This window comes from Nerophis lumbriciformis, linkage group LG06, assembly GCF_033978685.3.
Source record: "Nerophis lumbriciformis linkage group LG06, RoL_Nlum_v2.1, whole genome shotgun sequence".
Lineage (NCBI taxonomy): Eukaryota > Metazoa > Chordata > Actinopteri > Syngnathiformes > Syngnathidae > Nerophis > Nerophis lumbriciformis.
The window spans coordinates 34,296,837-34,320,892 of NC_084553.2; positions in this window are offsets into that span (position 1 = coordinate 34,296,837).

Genomic DNA, 24,056 nt, shown 5'->3' on the forward strand with positions numbered 1-24,056 from the left:
GAGAGACATGACGATGGATGTAATTTTTTTTTTGCTTTCTAAATATTTAATTGATGCAATCAAAGTCTGCTTACAATGGAACTTATGGGAGCCGCTCTATTCGACCTACAAAGCCCTTAAAAACATCCAAACACCTCAATTGAGGTTTTAAATACATGATGTAAGTATTTATGTAATGTAGTAACAGGCACATTTATAATATAATTTAATATTTACGCATTTTGATCATTTTAAGCATATGCGGTGCATTCATTTAAAAAATGCATCAGAACGTTTGCTTTTTTTTTACTAATTATGTCTCACTGCAGACTTTATGAGAGCCAACAAACATAATAAAACATAATTTACTGTGCAATGTCTGCTGTCATTCCTATATTCCCATTTAGGTGAAGAATGACCATAATCCTCACAAAGAAACGGGGTGTGGAGGCCCAAGTCTCTTTTCGTGTCGTTCTCGCCATTTCCATGTCTTAAATGACTGTCAACGTGTACCAACTTGTCGGATTACACCCTCATCCATCTATTTTCCAGGTGAGCGGCCTGATTTATGATCTCCAATAAACTTCCGGGGAGCAAGGAATGGAGGATAGCCCTCGCCAATCGATCATGTCGAAATTGTACTCAGGCTTCTGATCACAGGGCCGTTATAATTAGTTTGTCTGCAATAGCAGTTCTAATAACAATATCACTAATACTTGCTCAATATTCAAATACGAAATGTAAATGGAGTATTGCTGGTGTTTTTTTAATGGATATTTATTGGATTTTATAGACAAAATAGAGGACCTCCCGTTGGCTCTGTTGTAAGCAGACTTTTGTTTACATTTATTTATATGTTAAAATGCATTAAAAAAAATCCATCCGTTGTCATGTCTTTCATAATGATTGTGAACGATAGGCAAAATTCCAAAAAAAGTGCAGTTCCCCTCTAAAGACTTTAAACTTGCTGAACACTCATCCACCGTGCAGCTGCTTCTATCAAGGTATTAAATGTTATGTTTTAATTTGGAGGGTCTGTCTCAGAAGCACGTTAAATCAAGTGTTTTCAATATAATTTAAGTGTAGTTTTTCAGCTGTAATACAATGTTAGATTTTCACAACATTGTAAATGTAACTTACCATTTAGGACTATGCAGCTAATAATACATTTTTTAAGGCCTTTATGTTTTGTTTTTTTAATAAGTCTGCTTCATTGGTCACCAATATCTCAATATGGGCCGGTGTTCTGGCGATGTCAGGAGTTGTAGGACACGAACCCCAAGATGCAGAGAAGGTGGAAGGCATTGTGCAGGAAAACAAGATTTAATGTTCATAAAATAAAGGAAAAAACACAAACCAGGAACTAGGAACAGGAAACAGGATGCCAGGAAAACAGGAACTGGAAGACGAGAAACAAAAAGACAGCAAGCTACAAACATCTACAATAAATAGCTTACCGCTACCGCTTACAGCTACACTGGCATCGACAAGTAGGAAAGACAATAATCCAGCACTGACTGGAGGGGAAGGCAGGTTTAAATAGCAGCTGGCTGATTGACACCAGGTGTGGCCAGGTGCCAATCAGCCACAGCTGAGGGGAAGCAGCACTCAGGGAGACAATCAGGAAATGAAGACAAAATAAAAGCGCTGACAGAAAACTAAGACAAACGCAGAGGAAAAACTAAAACACAGTCAAACTGTCAGGGACAAGCCTGACAGGCGAATCCTGATCCCCGTTGTAATTCATACACCACATGTACCAGCGCATATGCAGGAATCCATCCATTCTCTACCGCTTGTCCCTTTTGGCATACTTGCCAACCCTCCCGAATTTTCCGGGAGACTCCCGAAATTCAGCGCCTCTCCCGAAAACCTCCCTATTTTCAGCCGGAGCTAGAGACCACGCCCTCTACAGCTCCATGCGGACCTGAGTGAGGACAGCATTTTTTCACGTCCGCTTTCCCACGATATAAACAGCGTGCCTGCCCAATCACGTTATTCCATACGAGAGGCGTCCGGCATACCGCCGATGAGCATGGTGCAGATGGAGAAGATCTTCTCGGCGTCCGTGTTGGCGCACACGTTGCCAAAGCCCACGTTGGTCAGGCTGCTGAGGGTGATGTACGAGCTGCGCACCAACGGGCCGCCGACCGTGTTGTTGACGTAGGGCATCTCCAGGCGTTTGCCCAGCTCATGGAGCCATCCTTGGGGAAGAGACGGGAGGACAGCAGGGTGACAAGAACTAAATCATCCAGACTAGAGATAAATTGTATAATTATGTTTATCTTACCTAAAAATAAATATATTTATTAATTTAAAATAAATAAATAAGATAAATACATTTTTACTATATTTTGCTAAAAACATCAAAATTAATTGGGGTGCTGGAGCCTATCCCAGCTGCAGGGTACACCTGGACAACATTCACTCTCACATTCACACACTAGGGCCAATTTAGTGTTGCCAGTCATCCTATCCCCAGGTGCATGTCTCTGGAGGTGGGAGGAACCTTGAGTACCTGAAGTGAAACCCTGCAGTCACGGGGAGAACCTGCACTAACCCAAGTGTCACCGTGCTGCCTGCAGGAATCCAAGGAATGCAAAATTGTAATTGGGCATAATTGTTCCACTAAATAACGCAATATTTTTGTATTTTTTTGTTAAACATACATGTTTCACACTACAAATAATACAATATATCATTTATTAGTTTGTTTGTTTTTTTGCTGGGAAACTAAAAGTGCTCCCAGCATGCCTTGCGGCCTTTGTTTTTCGACATCTTCACATGGGTCCATAACCTATTAAATCGTACATTAGATTGTTTAATTGTTTGTAGTGTGAAACGTATATTAAATGACAAAATACATAAATATAGCGTTATTCCATGCAGGGGCCATTTGCAGCCTGCAGATCGACAAAACACACAAAAACGCATCCAAGATTAGAAAATCACACAAGAAAACTTGGCAAGGCAAGTTTATTTTGGAGCATGATTTGTATGCAAGGCGATTCAAAGTACTTTACAGATTTACACAATTACAAGAAAGTGAATAAAATCATACATTTAAACTAAAATCATCATAAAAATAAACATGTATTATTCAAATTTGCTTTGTTACCTACAACTCAAAGCTAAAATGTGGATGTTTTGTTCAGATGATTTAGCATATATTGATTAATCTATATTTTGTGTGTTTTAGTATCTCTAATGTACAACATGTATCAAAATGGCCCCAAAACCCTTCAATGTTTCTGTATTTGGCCCTCGCTGGAAGAAGTTTGGACACCTCTGATTTAGTGTAACGATTGTACTCGCATGAAAGAGTCCTTCAAAGCACGATTTAAATTCAGTATTCCTTTAATTTATAGAAGGGCAATAAACTATCTCATAACGATTAATCACATTGTTCATTGGTAATTCAAAATTAACAGCGTTTAATTGCAGATAGATATAATTTTTCATCATTAATAAGTATACTCTAGACATATATTTTTAAAGTATTTAATACCATGATTGGACAAATAGTTTGCTTCAATAAATGTTTTTTTAAACATTGTTTTTTTTTTAATCGGCTCAACACAAAAAGGACATAAACACGCTTATAATGACAATTAAAAAAATTGCGTTGGTGTCTTGCCATATTTTGTATTTTGGGGGAAATACAGAACTTGTATTTCTGCTTTTGGAGCACTTGCGTTGAGAGGAGGAGCTACACTGTGTTTGGATACTAGTTTCACACTGGTGTGTTAACACAAAGTGTGGATTGTTACGATCATGGTTTGGTTGTCAAATATGTTTGGCTATGCAATCTGTGATATTTCTACCTGAATAAATGCTTCTGATATTCTGTACATTACGTGTTGTACAAGTTAATGGTATTCATATCTCTGCATGACAATGTCTTAACCTTCTGTATGTATTACTACAAATAAATATTCAGCCTGCTAATCATTTTATACTTGAGGGAAATCAACCACAACATTTAGGTAGAAATATCACATATAACATTACAAAACATATTTGACAAAACATGATTGTGATTTTATTTTTGTTAGTGTAGTTAGACCGGATGTAAAGCATAGCATTTTTATTTTGAAACTGGAAGTGTGTGGTTGGTTTGAGGTGTCTTGTCATGGTTTGATGACATACCTCAGTGTTTGCAATTAAAAGTGACTCTAGACTAAGTTCCTGCTTACTGTCTTAATTTTTTTTTTGACCTTTTAAGCCATATTACTAAACCAGTCACAGTTACTGTCTACATTTTATGTTATAATGCACCTTAACTGCAATCTAAAAATGGAAGTGAAGCTCCATTCACCCATATGAAAGCATCGCACAGCAGGCATTTGCTCCAGTGAAGACGGCTCACGGTGAAAAATAGTATTTTCTTGTCAGGAGAACAACTTGCCATGACTTTGGACCTGATATTTCCATAACATACCCTTTTTTCCATTTCTGCCAGCCATTAATATTTTTATATTTGCTTGTGACTCATCAGTAACTAGTGAACACAGCCAATTTCCCGTCGCTACGGAACGGCTCGAGGGTCAAAAAGGACGCGTGCCCGTTAATCGCCTGTTAAAAAAAGATATGCTACTAATGGAATTTATAGTTATTGCGTTATTATTGCGTTAATTTTGACAGCCCTAATTCATATGCATGCACAGATGCAGTGGGTGTATGAATTCCAAGATGTCACAGCTACATCTTCCCATTGCACTGCTTTGTGTGAATGACAGGGAGAAATGCTCAGACTCGCAGTTTGGTGCTCTCTGTTGGTTTTCATGTCCAAAAATACCCACAGAGGGAAATCTTTTTTAGGTTAGTACAGTAGTTTTGTTTTACGAGTTGAAAGATCATAGCTGTGGTGCTAAAGGTTTCCCATTCACACCAAATTCTCCCAAATGAGTCATTACGGACCTTGCTTTGTGCACTGAAAACAGAAATGGGGGTTGGAAGGATAGACTTGTCCAAACTACGTATATGGAAAATTAATAATCAGGGGAAAGTAAGAGGTCCAGTCCAACTCATAATTGATTAATTAATTGGATCAGAGTCCTGTCATAACTTATGGAGGTACTTATGCTATAGTGCATATCTGCAGTACAGTAAAGCTTTCACTTTTTCCGTCTTAGGCCAATACACCCACTTATGTTTTGTCCTGATAACATGGGTCACTGATGGACAATCCATCCAGTATGCTTTGCAGGATATGAAAATAAAATCCTTGTCCGGTCAGTTCCTGTGCTCGCTTCTTATAGATGCCCTGGCATGAATAAAGCATAAGGGCTGCAGTCCACCCGACACCAGGACTAAATCACCCTTATTTACAAGCGCTTGAAGGCTTGAGTTGGCACGCAGAGACAGAAATATCTCATTTAGAAGCTTTTAGATCTTCTAAAGAATTGCTGCCTTATTGGAAAGATGCTTTTACTGTTTGTCTACTGAAGCTTTCAAGAGGGTTCAGGAAGTTATCCTAAACGTTATTGTGGGAGTCTGAACTACTTGATTTTACTTTTACCAATGAACATTAAAATGTTCACCTTTTTACATGTATTATAATCCTATATTTGGACAATATATACGGTAAACTGATTTAATTCTGCGTATAAATCTGCTGCATGTAGAGAAAATAATGATCTCAGACATATACGTTTCTCTTAATTGACGCTCCTGATCCGGTAATGTATACCATATGCTATACACGATCAATTATTTTTTATAAGCATCCTCTGTAACGCTGACAAACTTTAAAATGTTTTCCATCTTCACTTCTATACACTTCACTCCCTCTCATTCTAGCTGTAAAAGTCTACATTTCCGCCGGGCCGGATCACTTTAAATCACATGCCAGTCCTCAGTAACTTTAGAGCCCCTATAGGCTCCCTTTCAATAGACCCCCCCAGTGCACACAGTTTTGAACCTTGTTCAAGCACAGGATTAAAGTACCACTAATGCTGCTGATGTATTAGGGACATAATGTCCTTGCTAAAGTAGGGTCATACATGAAAGTTTTCTTGAAATTATTTTTCTCTCATCTCTCAAGCAGGATAATGGGTATGTTTCGATGTAAAGCACGATCATAATGTTCATCGAAGCAATAAAAGGATGAACATTGTGGGCAAAAAAGATGCCTCTTAATACATTCCAAAAATGATATGTATAATTTACTCTACGATTGATTAAAAGGGAACTGCGATGTTTTTGGAATTTTGCCTACCATTCGCAATCCCTATGTAAGACAGGAACACACATTAAAAATAAATAAATACAATTTTAGGCTTTCTAATTTGTAAAATATGTCAAGTTTGAGGTGGCTAACAACGCAGCTACTGGTAATACTCTAGTGCGCCCATAACACCCTCTAAAACACATCCAAAAACCACCAAAAATATTTACATGTCGTGACCTCAATATTAACTAAGTATTAGCAATATTGTTATAAGTGCTAACGCCGAGGAACTGAGAGGTAATGCAGTACTGACATACAGAGCGGGTGAGCTGCTGCATCACCTCTGAGTTGGCAACAGTTAATTGTAGATTATAAATCATGCCTCTCACTTGTATGGTATAAGGTTGTTGCCATAAACTGAGAAGTTGGTCAACTTTGACAATGACTTAGACCTGGAGATGGCGAGAAAGACAGGATTTTTTTTTTTTTTTACCTTCGTGAGGGTTATGATTAATTCTTCATCTAAACGAATGAACATCCCATCAGTCAGCATCCCAGTGAGAGCAAACAGTGTATAGTACGTGATCATTTTATTATGTTCATAGTTTGTATTTTTGTTTAGCACTTAGCAAGAGTGCTTCTTGCTGGATCTGCTTATCACTGAGCTTCTATAACTTAAGCGCATCCTCCTTATATTCAGGCTCAAAAATATGAGTTTTTAGATCATTATTTGTTCCAACGTAGTTTTTTATTGGCTCTCAGGAAGTCTGTCATGAGTAGTAGAGGTGTTGTTTTTGTTGAAGGAAATAGCAAATTACATGTTTTTATTGAATTTGCCTATTACCACATTACATGTATACTTACAGCTTGTACATAGAACCTTGATGGAGGTTTTTAGATGTTTTAGGGTGCTTATAGCGGAATAGAGCAAATCCAATTACCTTCATTGTTTGCTGACTTTTACTAGCGTTTATTTACGAGTAAGAATGCATACAATACAACAGGATTCAATCTCAGTGTGATGTGATACAAAATGATTCACTCACTTTAGGTGGGATTCAATAGGATTCACTCAAATTACAAAATGATACAATATGATCCACGTTGATTAAGATGCAATGAACTCAGATCCACTCAATTACAACACACAACACTACCAATAATGCGATACAATGAGGTTCATCTGATTATGATGCCACTCAATATACTATACATTTTATGAAACCCCAAAATATGTCACAATACAAAATAATTAAGGTGTGATCCGATACAATTATCTCCATCGAGGTGTAATGTGATATGATTCACTCCCATTGCAAAGAGATACATTTGACATAATTTGATATAACAGTAGATACAATGCAAACTGCAACAGTATAACCACAATTTACAAATGTAATTGGTTCTTGAACAGTGTTCGTAAATAAAAACGTTTTTATATTGTAACAAATGTTTCAATAAGAAACAATGCAAATATGAACCATGGGTTCCATCCTCGACAAAAGTATACAGTAGTAAAAGTAGTATAGTAAAACTCCTTAACTGTAACATCTACAATGATTAGAAATAAAGAATAAAATCCACTTTACATTGTTAGTTAATCTTCTCAGGGTCCAGTGAATTGGAGCGGGAAGTCGGTCGAGGCAGTGACAACGCTGTGGATACTTTCTGAATATTTCAAACTACACATCACTTGTCCATTGATTTCTTTGGGTGGGTTGATGGAACATTCGTACACTGAGACAAAGTTCGAACAGCGGAGCATATTTTTTTAGGGTTGTCAAAAAAAAAAAGATTTTCAGATTAATCGCGAATCTTATTTGTAATAATTCTTAATCGATTTAAAAAAATCAAAAAATAAAATGTGTGTATCCTTTTGCATGGCGGCGTGTGTTTATTTTCTGCAGCAAAATACAAAATAAGGGATCCTTGGATGCAGCTTCACTCTATCAACAACCTATGCGTGTGCACGTACAGCCCTCACACGCGATTTTGTGCACTTCCAGAGAGGAGGAGACTGGAAGGGGACTATCATTGAGGTGCACAGAGTTGGGGGTGGGGGTGGATTTACGGTTGTAAAAGTTAGAATTTTTATTACAGACATTTTAAAATATTAACACTTTACCGCCATGTGGTGGCTAAAGTGGATAGGGCACCCCCACAATTCGTCACGTTTTGTGTGTCAGATAAACCGCAACGAATTGGTCCATATGAATTCCCTTCCTACTGTAGATCTTTGATGCTGGCTCCAGACAAGGACTAGGGGTTAGGAGGTGTGTGGTCAAAGTGCTAAGAGAAATGGTGAGCTGTAGCCTGTTGCGATAAAACTTTAACAACACCATTTTTTTTTATTTCAGATATTCTCCATTTTTATATTCCTATGTCTGCTCATAATTCATAGAAAATACATGACAGTTTCAATTGACTTTTACAATAATCCAGTCTCACTCCCATACAAGTGTTGGGGTGATTTTGAACTGACCTTTATTTGCTAGGTAATTTGTACAAACTCCTGATTGTGATCTCTCCCTCAGCAGAGTGCTGCTTCAGCAAGGTTCCCTCCTGCTCCTCAGCATGGTCCTCTCTTCCCTCCCAAGGTGTCCTCTGGCTGCGCAGGCCTCTTTGAAGGCCCCCCACCACCCTCCCGCTCGCATTCCCTATAATGGAATCACTCCCAACACTTTCTGGTTGCAATACGAAGAAGCGATATTTCCTCCCTGATAAAGATCCCCCTTCCTCTCATTGCATGCGTCTCCCACTGGATACAAAGCTGTGCAAGATTAGATGTGTCACTCTTCCCACCATTCAACGTTACACAAAAAGTTCTCATACGCTTTGACCAGAAAAGACAGAGATAATTAATTTAATTGCTTTTCAAGTGCTGGTGAACAAGTAGGGGGAGCAGTATATACAGTGTTAGGATTAAAAACTTCACAAGAAAATGTAGTTTTATAAAATCACGTTGAAGACGACTGGATAGAGGTCATGTCTAATATCTGTTCAATTCAGAGTGCAGCTGACAGACGTGTCAGAGATTCTCTCCTTCCTGTCTAAACTAACACAGGAGGAGGCTCGTTATGGTAATGATCCCCCCTGTGAGGCTATGCCAGTGTGCACACTTCGTTATGCTTCCAGTCTAATGAAGAGGTCATAAAATTCACCAGCAGCACTGTAAGTGAGTGTGCACGCTCCACCTGGACACCTCTGCCAGCTGCACAAATGTCAGAGAACCTACAAATGCTTCTCATTGTTTCAGCTTAGTATTGTCATCTTGAAGCTGGGGTACCTGAATCTTGTGTCACCAGGCAGCATTCAAACCGTAAATCCACCCCCGCCCCCAACTCTGTGCACCTCACTGATAGTCCCCTTCCAGTCTCCTCCTCTCTGGAAGTGCACAAAATTGCACGCGAGGGCTATACGTGCACACGCATAGGTTGTTGACAGAGTGAAGCTGCATCGAAGGATCCCCTATTTCGTATTTTGTTGCAGAAAATAAACACACGCCGCCATGCAAAAGGATAAACACAAAATTTGGGAAAATGGAACATTAGATAGCCCGTCTAGAAGGAAAATAGCCACTTACTCGTCCAAAGTTGGTCTAAGGCCCCGTTTACACTAAGGTTATCCAGAGTAAATCACACCTAACCTTATCCGTGTCCACACACAACACTGCCACCGTTTAAGACCCCCGCCCCCCTCCGTCTGCCGGCGCAAGGCAACCTAGTACGCATGCGTGGAAAATGCGCACGTCATAGTCACCTCCAGTGTTGCTTTGTGTGCAAGTTCTTAAATGTAACTTATCTGGACAATATCCAGTGTTGTGGTATTTCAATTAACTGGAATCCAGTGTGCTGTGGGGCCCTATTGTAGTGAATCACACCTGAGACATCATAAATTAATCAAATCTTTATTGGACACGAAAGTACACAATGTGATAAAGAACATTTTGCAACAATCAATCTCGGGATCTATATATGGTATAACTTTTTTAAGTCACTTTTTTGCCTTCACCTTCATTGTCCATTCCTTTTTGGTGAGTTCGTTGAGATGGTGAGTTCGTTGAGTCTGCGACATACATGGCGGACAATGACTGATACAGTCTGCTTTGCCAGTCCAAAAGCATTCGCTATTTTCTGGAGTTAGTCTTCCCTCGACGGCCAGGTAATACAAAGCACACGCTACCTTTTTTTATCACATCCACGGGAGCTTGCATTCTCGTTGACTCTTCTTCGACAAATGGACAAAGTTTTTTGCTAAGTAGAAACACAGCTGTCCCGGCCGGACATTCGAAAGTAAGTATAAAAATTAACCTGAATTTTTTTGAGTGAAAGAAACAGCATTTCTAAATGTGTCCACTGGATGTCGCAATAGCAATTATTTGTATCTTTGTAGATGATGCTATGTACGTACAAAATAAACCACATGATGTTAGTACATCAGTCGAGGAAAATGAGCAAACTATATAAATAACATTCTGTAATTTGATTTAGGTATAATTGTTTTATCTTGATGGATTGAAAATGAACACCAATGAGTTGACTGATGAACATTATCACATAATTTATTCAGAAAATATAAATGATGAAAAATTATATACTATTAAATGCAACATGTAAGTGTAAAAAAAACAATAACATTATGCTTTGTGCATCTTCAGAATGTGCTTGTTCTAGTTTTAAACAAAGAAAACAATCTGAAGTTGTCTTTATTTTTAAGTTATCGTGCCGTGATTTTACAAGTTCGGCCCACTTGGGAGTAGATTTTTCTCCATGTGGCCCCTGATCTAAAATGAGTTTGACACCCTTGATCTAAACGCTCCAAAGTGGTTCAAATCTGGTCTTTTCACATCTGATTCGGGCCACATCAGGATTTAGTCTAAATCTGATCTTTACAAATGTGACTAAACGGAAATGCGACCTGATTGAGGCTTTTATGTCATCTTTGGTCGAGCTGTGTGATCCATGTTCGCAGCAAGATCACTTTCCTTTTTGCAATTCTGTTCTTCCCCCTCCTGAAGTTGTTTTCTATCATCTACCTACGTCCGCTACACAACATAAAAGTGAAACCACATTGGGGCCAAATTGCAGCCTGAGAGCAGCTATACTGGAGTCTGTTAAAGATCACATATTTGCTGTGTAAAAACTTACATTTCGAATAAATATTTTTTGGGCCACTTTGGCCTGCATTGAAAAGTTATGTTTGTCATGATCTCACATGACAGTTTGGGACATATGTTTATTAGTTTCCTGTGTATAGTACTATTTCCGTTCCAGCGCTCTTTTGTCTTGTTTTCACTTCCTGTGTACTTCTTTATTTTCTGCCACTTCTCTCCTGGTCAGGGCGCTCATCCCCCCCACCTACTCCTGATTGACAATCAGGAAACACATCTGTCCCTGGTTGTCAATCAGGAGGCTGCTTAGATCAGTGTGCACACCGACACTGACACGTTTGCCAGCTGCTCAAATGTCACAGAACGTGTTTTAGCTGAATATTGTCCTCTTCTCTGTTACATTACCTGTTGTTCGGATATGAGCATGAGAATAAAAAAAACAGACATACTTTTATCACATATTAGTTGTCTCTGATGAGAATTGAGAATATTGCCAACTAGTGATGGGTAAAGTTAAAGTATTATTATGAAATATACATTTTTATTAAAATTATAAATGACGCCTCAGTGAGTGCGTGGCACACTTACCAGCTGTATTGGCATTGCACTGATACTGTGTTGGTGTGTCATAATGGTCATCGCCATCTGCTGGATGAAATAAGTCACTACTTTTGGCATGCAAACTAAAGGAATAGTTAGCAAATATAAGTGATTCAGTTTTTCTTAAAGAAATAGCTGCACAGAAACAAATATGGAATGCACAACTCAATGAGCCAAATACTGAAGAGGACAAGAAGAGCATTTACTTTATTTGGAACTATAAGACTTAAATGATCATTTAGATGAGGGGTAGGGAACCTATGGCTCTAGAGCCAGATGTGGCTCTTTTGATGACTGCATCTGGCTCTCAGATGTATCTTACCTGACATTGCTTAACACGATAAGTAATGAATAATTCCGCTGATAATCACAGTGTTAAAAATAACCACATATCAACCAGACTACAAAGCCATCAGCAAAACCATGCAGTACCAGTAGTCGCATTATTGGTAAGAAGTATTTTATTTATTATTGGTTAGCTTCAGAATAACACTGTTATTAAAAATAATAAGAAACTTATTATACTCTAAAAATGTAGGTCTAACTTAAAAATGCACGCATTTAGTTGTATTCAGTGTTAACATTTTTTTTACGGCTTTTGCGGAAGTACATTTTAAAATAATTGGCTTTCATGGCTCTCTCAGCCAAGTGGATCGTGAGATCAACAGGCGGATCGGTGCGGCGTCTTCAGTAATGCGGACGCTGTATCGATCTGTTGTGGTGAAGAAGGAGCTGAGCCGGAAGGCAAAGCTCTCAATTTACCGGTCGATCTACGTTCCCATCCTCACCTATGGTCATGAGCTTTGGGTTATGACCGAAAGGACAAGATCACGGGTACAGGCGGCCGAAATGAGTTTCCTCCGCCGGGTGGCGGGGCTCTCCCTTAGAGATAGGGTGAGAAGCTCTGCCATCCGGGGGGATCTCAAAGTAAAGCCACTGCTCCTCCACATCGAGAGGAGCCAGATGAGGTGGTTCGGGCATGTGGTCAGGATGCCACACGAACGCCTCCCTCGGCAGGTGTTTAGGGCACGTCCAACCGGTAGGAGGCCACGGGGAAGACCCAGGACACGTTGGGAAGACTATGTCTCCCGGCTGGCCTGGGAACGCCTCGGGATCCCCCGGGAAGAGCTGGACGAAGTGGCTGGGGAGAGGAAAGTCTGGGCTTCCCTGCTTAGGCTGCTGCCCCCGCGACCTGACCTCGGATAAGCGGAAGAAGATGGATGGATGGATGGATGGCTCTCTCAGCCAAAAAGGTTCCCGACCCCTGATTGAGATCAATGATGATGACAAAAACCGATGTCAAACGTGGCAAGTTGGTCCTATGACTTCAGTTAGTACGAGCTCTTAATTCTAAATCGAAATAAGTGCTTTCTGATAAACACAGGTAAATGACAGAGCGGCTGTATTTTTTTTCCTAAAGTGACACACATATCAAGACTTTGAGGGACACAGTATCACTTCTTGTGTTTCATTATTCATCAATGCTTCAGGATTGTTTGACGCATCACTGATGACAACGAATATTTTAAAGATACCTATGAAAAGTTGTCTTTTGACTTATAAATATTTTTGTAATGTTGGATACTCAACAATGCCAACACATTGAGGTTCATGCATTTTGTCGTGAGCTTGCATACACTTTTGCTGCAGGCGATTTCTTCCCCTACTGTCGACCCAGCAGCCCAGCAGACACGTCCACGTTCCACAGATGTTCCGTTGCCTAACGACACCCCTCCTGCTCCTTGTCCACCACTCTCCAAGCCTGAGCGTTTCTCCGGCGAGTCAGGTGACGTGCGTCCCTTTCTCACCCAGTGTGAAATCTATTTTGAACTTTTACCCACTTCTTTTACACTGAAAGAGCTCGCGTGGCTTTTGTCATGTCCCACATGAGTGGCCGGGCGTCCGCCTGGGCAACCGCAGAATGGGCGCGTCAATCTCCGGTGTGTGCCTCGTACGCCGCTTTTTCCAAAGCCATGAAGAACATTTTTCAACGCGAGATGCCAGGACGCGAAGCGGCCCGATCATTATTACGTCTGCAGCAAGGACAGCGCAGCGTCACAGACTTCGCTATTGAATTCCGAAGGCTGGCTGCTGAAAGCGGATGGCCCACTTCCGCATTGGTGGACGTCTTCTCCCTTGGTCTGGCTGATCGAGTCCGGAAACAAATGATCCCGCTCAAGACTCCTGACAGCCTCGACGAGCTCGTTGCTCTGGCTGCGAGGATTGAAAATCGCCTCGTTGACTGGGAAAGAGAGAGGTTACTACACCAGGAACTCTGCTCTTCGATGCATAGTGGGAGTGGCCATGAAGCGCGTCAAACCTTCACACCGATACCCAGTGTCGATGCCCCGCCAATATCACTGGAAGAGGAACCGATGCAGCTCGGAGGAAATCGTCTCTCTCCAGCTGAGAGAGATCGTCGCCTTCGCCTCCGGCTATGTTTATATTGCGGCAAAGCTGAGCATCGCTTATCCCACTGTCCTCATCGTCCTGACCGCCGCCGCACTCAAGCTTCGCCTCCCCTACGCACTCAAGCTTCGCCTCCACTACGTACTCAAGCTTCGCCTCCACTACGCACTCAAGCTTCGCCTCCCCTACGCACTCAAGCTTCGCCACCCTGCTGTGTTCCAGCTTTACTCCCTCCAGCGACCGATCCGGCTCCTCTACTGCCATCTACAGGTCAGACACTGTCAAGGCTCCAACTCACGGGTATGCTCGCCTGGGATAAGGAGCAGAGTTTGGACATTAGGGCTCTAATTGACTCTGGTTCTGATGACAATTTTATCGATGAGGCACTTGTTAGACGTTTTTCCATACCCGTTGCCAAATTACCCAGACCTAGAGTAGTTCGATCCCTCGATGGAGGTCACCTGGCGAGCGTTACTCACCAGACTCAGCCCTTATCGCTTAAATTATCTGGTAACCATTTTGAGTTAATCAATTTTCTCATCATTCCCTCTCGTTCCGCTCCTGTTGTGCTCGGACTTACCTGGCTAGCTAAACAGAATCCCCATATTGACTGGGCCAAAACTACTATCATTAACTGTTTTTTTTTTTGCCATATTCACTGTCTGCGGTCCGCATGCCCTCGCACAGGGGCCACACGTATCGTCATTCAGGAGGTCATAGATCTGTCAACTGTGCCCACTGCTTACCACGACCTTAAAGAGGTCTTCAGCAAGGACCGCGCGTTGTCGTTACCTCCACACCGTCCTTATGACTGTTGTATTAATCTCCTCCCTGGCGCCACACTCCCTTCATCACGCCTTTATAACATTTCGAAACATGAAAGAGAGTCACTAGAGGACTATATCACCACTTCGCTTGCTTCTGGTCTCATCCGTCCCTCTAACTCTCCTCTAGCCGCCGGGTTTTTCTTTGTAGAAAAGAAGGATAAGACACTCCGCCCTTGTATTGATTACCGAGCCCTTAACAGTATTACTGTCAAAAATAAATATCCTCTCCCGCTTCTCAACTCTGCTTTTAACCCTCTACACACTGCTAGACACTTCACCAAGCTGGACCTCCGCAACGCATATCACTTAGTCCGGATTAAGCAAGGTGATGAATGGAAGACCGCGTTTAATACCCCACTTGGACACTTTGAATACCTGGTCATGCCTTTTGGCCTCACTAATGCGCCGGCTGTTTTTCAAAGCCTCATAAATGATGTCTTGCGCGACATGCTTGACCGATTTGTGGTCGTCTACTTAGACGATATCCTCGTTTTCTCGCCTACTCCCGAACTTCACGTCCAGCATGTTCGCCTAGTTCTCCAACGTCTTCTCGAGAATCGACTTTATGTCAATGCCGAAAAGTGCGTGTTTCACTCAGAGTCTGTTCCCTTCTTGGGTTTTATTGTGGAGAAGGGTCAACTCCGAGCGGATCCCGCAAAAATCAAGTCGGTGGTTGATTGGCCCACACCCACTTCTAGAAAACACCTCCAAAGGTTTCTTGGTTTTGCTAATTTTTATCGCCGTTTTGTCCGAAATTTTAGTCAGGTAGCTGAACCACTTACGAGACTCACTTCCACTAAACTTCCCTTTTTGTGGACCTCTGAGACACAGACTTCCTTTGATAAGCTTAAATTGTTATTTACTTCTGCACCAGTTCTTGTCCACCCTAACGTTTCCTCTCAATTTTTTGTCGAGGTCGACGCGTCTGACTCCGGCGTGGGAGCTGTTCTCTCCCAGCGCTCCTCCTCCGACCAGAGGCTGCACCCCTGTGCCTTCTTCTCACGCCGCCTGACCCCAGCGGAACGCAATTATGACATTGGTAATAGAGAACTACTTGCCGTTGTCTTGGCGCTACAAGAATGGAGGCACTGGCTGGAGGGCTCGGAGACACCATTTGTGGTATTCACGGACCACAAGAATCTGGCCTACATTCGGACTGCTCAACGGCTCAACCCAAGACAAGCTAGGTGGGCGCTATTCTTCGCCAGATTCAATTTTACCATGACCTTCCGACCCGGCTCCCAGAATGGTAAGCCAGACGCCTTGTCTAGAATGTACGCCTGCCCCGAGGAAGGGGTCAAGACCGAGACCATCATCCCTCCATCACAAGTGCTGGGAGCGCTACAGTGGGACATCGAGGGTCGCGTGACAGAAGGAATCAAGAATGTTCCCTCTCCCAAGAACTGTCCGCAGGGGCGCTTATTCGTTATCCCAGAACTACGGCCGGAAGTCTTAAACTGGGCCCACAGCTCCAAGATCGCCTGCCACCCAGGTATCACCCGTACTACTTTCCTCCTAGCCCAGCGCTTCTGGTGGCCAACTTTCAGGGCTGACGTGAAAGAGTTTGTGTCTGCCTGTACCACCTGTGCCCGCAATAAGGCGTCACATCGGGCACCAGCTGGCCTTCTGCGGCCACTCCCCATCCCCTCCCGCCCGTGGTCCCATGTGGCATTGGATTTCGTCACAGGACTTCCACCATGGGTTGTACTTGTATAATGGGTTGTACTTGTATAGCGCTTTTCTACCTTCAAGGTACTCAAAGCGCTTTGACACTACTTCCACATTTACCCATTCACACACACATTCACACACTGATGGAGGGAGCTGCCATGCAAGGCGCTAACCAGCACCCATCAGGAGCAAGGGTGAAGTGTCTTGCTCAGGACACAACGGACATGACGAGGTTGGTACTAGGTGGGGATTGAACCTGGGACCCTCGGGTCGCGCACGGCCACTCTTCCACTGCGCCACGCCGTCCCTACCATCAAAGGGCAACACTGTTATATTGACTTTGGTGGACCGCTTTTCAAAAATGGCTCACTTCATCCCTCTTCCAAAGTTGCCCTCTGCACTAGAGACTGCAGATCTGCTGGTACGTCACGTGTTCCGGCTGCATGGTATCCCGGTGGATGTGGTCTCGGACAGAGGGCCACAATTTTCTTCGGCGGTTTGGAAGGCCTTCTGCAAGGCGTTTGGGGCATCGCCGAGCCTTTCTTCTGGATACCACCCGCAGACAAACGGTCAGACTGAGCGCACAAACCAGGATCTGGAAGCTGCCATCCGCTGCGTTTGCCATCAGCAGCCGGCTTCCTGGGCACTTTGTCTACATTGGATTGAGTACGCTCACAACACACTCGTCAGCTCCGCTACAGGCATGTCTCCATTTCACTCCGCCTACGGGTACCAACCTCCCGCTTTTCCTTCCCTGGAATCAGAAGTCGCCGTCCCATCTGTTGCGGCCCACCTACACCGCGCACGGCAAGCATGGCAAAATACCCAGTCTGCTCTGTCACGCACCTCGGAGCGCAACCAGCGTATCGCTAACCGCCACCGCAGCACAGCACCGGATTACAGGCCCGGTCAGAAGGTATGGCTATCCTCTCGTGATTTACCTCTCCAGGTGGTCTCCAAGAAACTGCAGCCACGATTCATTGGACCTTACCCCATTGAGCGAGTCATCAATCCCTCATCGGTTCGACTACGCCTTCCGGACTCTCTCAAGATTCATCCCTCTTTCCACGTCTCCCTGCTCAAGCCTGTGTCCTCCAGTCCCTTGAGTCCTCCAGAGGTGCCTCCTCCACCTCCCAGACTTATTGATGGCCACCAGGCATTCACGGTCAAGGCCATTCTCGACGTGAGGAGAAGGGGCAGGGGTTTCCAGTATCTGGTCGACTGGGAGGGTTACGGCCCCGAGGACCGATCCTGGGTCCCGCGTTCACTTATTTTAGACCCTTCACTGTTAACTGCTTTTTATATTCGTTTTCCGGAGAAACCAGGTAAGCCGCCAGGTGGCGTCCATTGAGGGGGGGGTACTGTTGTGTTTTAGTGTGTTCCTGCCTTCTCTGTTGTCTGCACCTGTGTTTTAGTGATTCATCCTCGGCGAGGTGCGGACCTGGTGACACACCTGCTCGCAATTAGCCCGCCAGTACTTAAGCTCATCACCTACAGCTTGACCTTGCTGGTCATTGCTTCCTGAACTCCGCACGTGCATGCACCTACTTCGCCTCATGGTACGTTGCTTTCCCTTGTCCTGTTATTGCTAACTTCTTTGTGTTTGCTCCCTAGCCTCCTTGAGGCAACAAAGACTTTATGCAGTACTTGGTGCACCCTGGCCTGCCCCCTGCCAACCACTGAGGAACCTGTTTTGTTAATATACATGGTGTGCACTTTTTGCCCCATCGCTCTTTGTTACATTTTTGGACTTATTAAATATATTACTTTTTATATTTCAAACTTGCCTCCCGTCTCTGCATCCCGGGATCACCCCCCTTGACCAGTTCCTAACAGGTTGTTTTATTTAACAAGTATATTTAATATTTTTGGTCACTGTAACATTACACACAGTTTGAACAGTAAAACCGTGTTTGAATATTGGAAGTTAAAACACAGTACTTTCATCAAGAGGTTATTTGGCGTATACTAAAAGCAGTCACCGTATCGCTAGTGGTACACTTACCGCAGTTTAGGAATCACTGGTATAGACCACAAGGAAGTGTTTTACATGTAGATTTAAAGCATCTTAAGTCTCATTGAAGGTTTATTTTGTTTGTTAAACTCAACAGTAGACCAAGGTCATTTGTACTGACCATATCAGCATTGCATGGACAATTTACAGTCGCGATCAAAAGTTTACATACACCTGTAAAGAACATAATGTCATGGCTGTCTTGAGTTTCCAAAACATTCTACAACTCTTATTTTTTTTGTGATAGAGTGACCGGAGCACAGTTTGTTGGTCACAAAAAACATTAATGAAGTTTTGTTCTTTTATGAATTTATCATGGGTCTACTGAAAAATCTGACCAAATCTGCTGGGTCAAAAGTATACATACATGATAAGATAGGTCTTTATTGTCATTGCACAAGTACAACGAAACTTTGTTTTCAGCACAAACCCGTTCAAGATTAGACAAACAAACAGTGTACAGGGTTACAGAACAGGAACGCTGATGGGTCGCCACAAGGCGCCCCGTAAAAGATGGGGAAAAAGGTAAAACGCTGTGGAAGGATGAGTAAAAAAATACAATCTAGACTGGGCTCCCAAGGGTGCCCAGTCTGGAGTGGGAAAACAACCTCCATAGCAAAGCACATATACATATTACAACATACATCTCGAGATATCTAGCAACAGAGGGAAGGGAGTGCGGGGTCATGGTGGTAGGCCGCAGCTCTCAGGCGCTGACCATCCTTTCATCACCCCTATGGGTTTTGCGTCGAGGGCGTTGGATTGGGGGGGGGGGGGGGGGTATGTATGTGTGTGCCATATATTTTTGTGGGTACATGTTTGTGTGTAAGCCTGCAGTGTGTCTCTGTTCCGCGGCCTTGATGTCATGCAGTCGCTAGTCCAAAGTCAACAACAACAGGTGTGTGTCCATGAGAGACAAGAAGAGAGTTTGTTGTGTCTTTGCTGCACTGTCCTTCGGGAGAGTCTCGAAGCCAGGGAAACAATCCAAGTTAGAATGTTTTGTATACGAGTATACGTTTGTATACAGCATTGTTAATCTTTGGTTACATGTCCCTTGGCAAGTTTCCCTGCAATAAGGCGCTTTTGGTAGCCATCCACAAGCTTCTGGTTAAATTTTTGACCATTCCACTTAAAAAAAATTGGTGCAGTTCAGCTAAATTGGTTGGTTTTCTGACATGGACTTGTTTCTTCAGCATTGTCCACACGTTTAAGTCAGGACTTTGGGAAAGCCATTTTAAAACCTTAATTCTAGCCTGATTTAGCCATTCCTTGATCCCTTTTGACATGTGTTTGGGGTCATTGTCCTGTTGGAACACCCAGCTGCGCCCAAGACCCAACCTCAGGGCTGATGATTTTAGGTTGTCCTGAAGAATTTGGAGGTAATCCTCTGTTTCCATTGTCCCATTTAAAGCACCAGTTCCATTGGCAGCAAAACAGGCCCAGATCATAATACTACCACCACCATGCTTGACAGTAGGATGGGTGCTCCTGGGATTAAAGGCCTCACCTTTTCTCCTCCAAACATATTGCTGGGTATTGTGGCCAAACAGCTCAATTTTTGTTTCATCTAACCACAGAACTTTCCTCCAGAAGGTCTTATCTTTGTCCATGTGATGTCAGATGAAACAAAACTTTAGCTGTTTGGCCACATAATAAATTCATAAAAGAACCAGACTTCACTGATGTTTTTTGTGACCAACAAGTATGTGCTCCAATCACTTTATCACAAAAAAATAAGAGTTGTAGAAAGTATTGGAAACTCAAGACAGCCATGACATTATGTGTTTTACAAGGGTATGTAAACTTTTGATCGCGACTGTATGTTTCAGATAGATAAATAAACTTCTGAACTGCAAAGGTTCATTATTGTACATTGTTTATGTATGCATTCCTGCTGTTTTTCCTGCATTCTGCATGTGATTTGTACTTGTTACTAAATTATTTTTGATTCACCTGCGGTCGACTGCCTCATCCATGCTGGTGCTCCCTGCTTATTATGTAATTACAATAATTTTACGTGAATGTCACCTGCCATTTCTGCATCTTGGAGGCCACCAGCCGCCATGCCCAGCTGTAACAATGTTATGTGTACCGTATTTTTCGGACTATAGGTCGCAGTTTTTTTTCATAGTGCAACTTATACTCAGGAGCGACTTATGTGTGAAATTATAAACACATTACCGTAAAAATATCAAATAATATTATTTAGCTCATTCACGTAAGAGACTAGACCAGTGGTTCTTAACCTTGTTGGAGGTACCGAACCCCACCAGTTTCAAATGCGCATTCACCGAACCCTTCTTTAGTGAAAAATAAAATGTTTTTTTTTTCCAAGACAAAGTTACATGTTTTATTAACTGGTGCACAAAATGAATCGTGCATGAACATCACTTCGTTCAAAGAACAAAACCAACACAGTGCATGAACTCACAACAAATTACACATCTGAAAATCAGTGTGACTTCTGCTGTTGCCGTATCCATAATACGCTGATAGGGGGAAGATTTTGTTTACACGACGAGTCGGGTGTGTCTTGACCTCCGCGGCGGAGGCTCCACCGAACCCCTGAGGCCGACTCACCGAACCCCTAGGGTTTGATCGAACCCAGGTTAAGAACCACTGGACTAGACGTATAAGATTTCATGGGATTTAGCGATTAGGAGTGACAGATTGTTTGGTAAATGTATAGCATGTTCTATATGTTATAGTTATTTGAATGACTCTTACCATAATATGTTATGTTAACATACCAGGCACGTTCTCAGTTGGTTATTTATGCGTCATATAACGTACACTTATTCAGCCTGTTGTTCACTATTCTTTCTTTCTTTCTTTCTTTAGTTTATTTCGAACATGAACACACTTACATCATAATACATCACACAATTTCATATCATTTAATTTTACATCATGCCCGAAAAAGAGTAGGAAGAAGCAAAGCTTTATTCTTTATTTATTTTATTTTTTTATTCTTTATTTATTTTAAATTGCCTTTCAAATGTCTATTCTTGGTGTTGGGATTTATCAAATAAATTTCCCCAAAAAATGCGACTTATACTCCAGTGCGACTTATAAATGTTTTTTTTCTCTTCTTTATTATGCATTTTCGGCCGGTGCAACTTATACTCCGGAGCGACTTATACTTCGAAAAATACGGTATATGTAATGGGACTTATGTACTTAATTTTTTTTCGTAATGATTCAACCTAATTTTCATGAAAAAAAAAAATGTATTGCATGACTATGAATGACATTTTTTCTCCTAAGTGTGTCTGCAGCCTGTCAGGTTTCACCCTTTTAGTTGACACCGCTGCTATCAACTCTGACATGGCTCAGCAACAGTCATTCTGACAAAAGAAGAACTTTTTGTTCTATTTGTGTCCAGCTGTCCTGTTTGTTAGGAAATGTCAAGTTAGTGCCACTCAGATGGACATGTTGTGTCATATATGTGTGGGTCCATCTCTCTTGTTCCTGTGCTCTTTCCTGCCGTGTAAGAAGGGGGACTTCCCTCTGAATGCGGGGGTTGCGCTTCGAAAACCCTTTCATGTGTCTCACAGCGACGTGATCAAAGATGACAGATGAGGACGTTGAATGCATGTGTGGCAATGTGTCAACTCCGAGGTAAATACACAATAATAGCACATGGTGTCACCCGGTATGTTACACTGAGCTAGAACCATTGCAAATGAGTTTCGCCATGAGTGTGCCTTACTTGAACTACCTCGCTGACCGCAGACCGATCTATAACGTCTGCAAGGTGTCGAGTTGCTCGTGTTGATAGGACAGATTTTCATTTAATTATTTATTTGGCTATTTGCTTTGTCACCAATAATTGTGGACCCTCAGCTAGTTTTTCCCGTGTGGACCCTGGGGCAGATGTCAGGCATCGTGTTTCCGTGTGGTTTAAATGTGCTGAGGTTTGTAGGCCTGCCATAACGTGGAACCTTCCTATGCACTGAAATGAACAGTTTTTGTATTTCAGTGCATCAAATCAAAGCATGCCATCATTTCGAGGACAATTGCACTTTTTAAAAAAAAATTCTGCCTATCGTTCACAACCATTAAGAGAGACAAGAACAGATGTTTTTTTTTTAGGTTTTTTTTAGGATTCTAAAGACAATAAAACTAACACTTGCAAAGTGTGGCTAATTGGAGTTACCATTGTAGCCTTCAAAGGTCTCTATAACAACTTTAAAACCTACCTTCAACCTGTTATGTACACGCTGCAAGTATTTATATAATTTAACAACAGACACATTATATAATATGTTCAATATTTACCGTATTTTAGACATTTTAAGTATTGCCAGAACTTATTTCTTAAGCACATTTATTTCCGTTTCCATCGCAACGCACTTCCGACTTCCGGACAAAAAACGCGTGTGTGTTCTAACCATGGCAGGCTTGGCAATAGACAACAAAGATTACTATTTTTTGACAAATGAGGATTCGAAACCTTATTAGACTTAGACTTAGACTTAGACTTCCTTTTTATTGTTATTCAAATTTGAACTTTACAGCACAGATAACAACGAAATTTCGTTACATAACCTCATGGTAGTGCAGGATAAAAAAAGCAATAAGATGCATATATAAATAAATAAATATATATAAATAATATATATGCGTCCACGTTTATGGATGTATGTTATATTGTCTTTTTTATTCCAGCGAGTTAATCTATTTTGGGGAGAGTTGAGGGGATAATTTAATTATGATGCGTTCAAGAGTCTTACGGCCTGAGGGAAGAAGCTGTTACAGAGGTTCTGCTTCGGAGGCTGCGGAACCTCTTTCTAGAGTCCAGCAGTGAAAACAGTCCTTGGTGGGGGTGGGAGGAGTCTTTGCAGATTTTCTGAGCCCTGGTCAGGCAGCGGCTTTTTGCGATCTCGTGGATAGGAGGAAGAGGAGTCCTGATGATCTTTTCCGCCGTCCTCACCACTCTCTGGAGAGACTTCCAGTCTGAGGCATTGCAGGCTCCAGCAACCGGAAGCCGAGAGAGTGTAAATGTGGAGCTTGGAGCCAAGCTATGCCAACATAAATGGTGTGCTTACCCAAAATAAACCGGAAAAAACTTCCACGGCCAGCTTGACCAAACGGACAACTGTTCAACTGGTAGGTAAGTCACTATGCACACCATGCTTATTATTACAACTGCAGTTCATACACTGTTGAGCTAGCTGTGTAAAAACACAACATGAAATGCGGGCTAGTACTTTATAGATACTGTAATAATATTTGTTCATGTTTTCCAGTCATTACAGATTGGTGTCCTAT